Raw genomic sequence first — 3,346 nt, 5'->3', positions numbered from 1 at the left:
GAAGCACTACGAGAACCAGGCATTTTAAGAGAGTAGGGTATGGTCCAATGATATTTGGCCAAACCATCTTGGCCAATCCCAAAACTCTGACAACAATGTCATAGGCAACGCTACGCTTAAGGCCTTAAATCCTCGATGTAAGTAGAGCCAACAGTTCCTACATTGCAAAAACACCCATGACACTCCCCAACCACGTCATGAAGCCACAAAGGAAAAGGAAATGAAACGGTGCCTCCCTGGCCCACGTGTCACTCCTCCATACAAGGAAAAAAAAAATGAATCGCAGTCCGTTACGCTCACATGAGCCTTACTTGCATCAACCGTCAGACTAAGGTCTTAAAACATCCAACCAAGAAAACAGATAAGAAGGTTCCCGACATGGGTCCTTACAGACTGAATTTCTCCTATCCAATGAAGAAACTTGTAAAACAAGAATGCATCCAAGGAACGCGATAGATCCTATGAGACAATGTCAAAACTTGACAAAAGGGAAACAGCTAGCATGCAACATAGCAAAAGACTATCTACTCACGCAAGTAGTAAGATCACGTAAAACATGTCAGTGGATACAGGAAAAAAACATAAAGCATGATGATATGCTACATATAATCATGTTAAGATGAACAAGTGCATACAATGTACTTAGGCAGACAAACATATACCACATTTTAGAATAACAAGCAGGTACCATGTGCTAAGGTAAACAAGAATATATCATACACTAAGACAGTCAAAGTAAGCTTCTGAACGAGTTGCCACATAAGCAAACATATATGTTATCAAGTCAAGAAATGTTATCAAGAAGCAATTAAGTACATGGTACGATAATACACGTGAATGAAAAGCGTAAGGTATGCCGACATACGTCGCATACGGTCATGCTAACATAAGCACGCAGACATGATATCATACTAGGACATGATAGTGACACAGACCATGTTATCAGGAAGCATATATACACACAAAGCATACTTAACAAATGATAGATGTCTCAAAACACATGAGCATATGAACATGTTATCATACAAGACATATTATCAAATAAGACATGTTATCATGACACTAATGACATATCAAAGCAAAACAACGTGAGCATGATATGCACCCAAAACCCATCGTCCAAGGTATTCGAACCTGGACGCTTTGATACCACTTGTCGTGACCCTGGATTTTTCAACCCAGTGTCCTGTGATGAACCGAAGATTAACCCGATAACGGATCCAGATGCGGAAGCAAAAGAAACAAGACAATGGTCTCTCAAGGCATAACACACCTCTAAGACCCTAAGATGACCTTCCATGAGGTCACGGAACCCAAAGGAATAAATGCGGAAGCGGCGTTTCAAAATCGGATAAGAATGAACCTAGGGGAAAAATGGTCATTTTCAACATAAAAGTGGGTGCTACCAAGCACACCATTGGAAAGACAACAAAAAATTAATGAACTTAGACTCAAAAATCACTTGATTTGGAGTCCGAATGAAGAAGATATGGCTAACGGAAGAAACAGGGGTAAAACGGTCAAAATAGTCAACCCTAGAACATCTAACCGGTTACCAAGCCTTTCTAACCGGTTAGAAGGCCAAAAATGACGACCAAAACACTGCCCAAGCACATCTAACCGTTTAGATGACCCCATCTAACCGGTTAGATAACAAAAACAATAGGCTTCAGCAAAGAAAACCTGGCAAGAAGGGTTTTTCGGGAAAAAATGGGATTTTGAGGGCCTACATGACATTTTTTGGAAAAACACAAAGAAGAAACCCCCCTCAAAATTCAGTTTTCTACATGACGAAAGGAAGTGAAAAAATCACACTGTAAAATGCCCAAAATGCCCCTCCATGAAATCTGGTCATAGAGGTCTAAAAAGTTGCTAAAATGAATAACTGAAAGCTAAACTTTGCGATGGATTTCCGATACCAAGATGACATTTTCTGGAAAAACACGAAGAAGAAACACCCCCTAAAATCACATTTTCTAAGCAACCATGTTAAAATAAGAAAATGCAATTGATGTGAAAAGTCTAGAATGCCCCTGGATCAGATTATGCAATAAAAATTCGAAATGAGTCCATAGGAAGCTTAAACCACCGAGGATGAGGTTTTTCTTGAAAACAACCATGCACGCAAATATAACTTACCTATTAGGACATACTACAATGGTCCACAACCTAAAATCATAGCCAATGCAAAATCCGACCCCCCAACGGCCAAAAAGGCAAAAAGGGACTTGAAATGGAAAACATAAAAACCAAAATTGACAAATGATTTCAAATTACCGTTTGGCCCTTGGCCACACTTCAAACATGATTAATGAGACCCCATGAAAGAATGAAAATGAATTTCCCACACCCGATGCAAACATGGTGAAGCAATGACTTGCGATTTTTCAAGGTTTTCATAGTATTTCAAGAAATCAAAAGATACATAGGATACAAAATAATGGTCAATGGCCTCCGGCCTCATCTCACACATATCAAATACATTGAAAAAAGTGTACTTATGTACACATCATGAACCAAGTCTTCGTACCTGAAATAGCCCCCCAGTAACTTCGAGGTGAGTAAACAAGTTTACTCGTAGAGAATGAGCATGCATCGACTCGATTTCTTTCAAATTTTTAGACTAGCATGAAACGATTCAAAAGGGTCATGCTACCTAATGTCTATGTCAAAGTTCAACTCAGGGAGCATCCTAAGCTACCATAGAGCAGTGTTAACAAGTATCATGATATGCATACATATATGAAACGAATCAAGTTTGGGATAATCCAAAGAACACGATAGGAAAGATACTTGAATATAAATCAACATGAATTGCATTATCAATACAATTAAGCAAGATTTGGAAATATTCATTCAACATGACAAGAAGATACTGGAATACAAGAATCACATTATCAATGCAATTTACATGATTGAGACATTAACACGATAGAAATTATACAAGAAATCAAGAACAAGGCATAATATCTATGCAAGTGAACAAGATTGGGGCGTTTCATATAACACAAGAGGTTCTAAACAAGAATGGACACTTGAAACTTAAGGAGTGAAATCCATGACAAAGCATAATGTCTATGTAATTAAACATGGCAGGAAATACTCCATATAACACGACAAGGTTCTTAGATCTTCAAGAGATAACACTTGAAATCTAAGGGTTTAGAGGTTTTGCATGTTGATATAAATCATTACATATGGTCCATGCCACCTAGAATATAAGTCAAGTTACATGTATAGGATCATTCATAAGTCACGATAGCCCGAAGTAACATGAAACGAGATAACTAAGAAAGTTAACAAGATTGAAACAATTCAATTAACACGACAAGGACATGCTTGAAAT

The sequence above is a fragment of the Cornus florida genome, unplaced genomic scaffold (genome assembly GCF_030987335.1).
Source record: "Cornus florida cultivar Cherokee Brave unplaced genomic scaffold, ASM3098733v1 CherokeeBrave_3.0.0_Hap2_Chr06, whole genome shotgun sequence".
Taxonomy (NCBI): Eukaryota; Viridiplantae; Streptophyta; class Magnoliopsida; order Cornales; family Cornaceae; genus Cornus; species Cornus florida.
The sequence above is the reverse complement of the archived record's forward strand: the minus strand, read 5'-3'. Positions refer to the sequence as shown.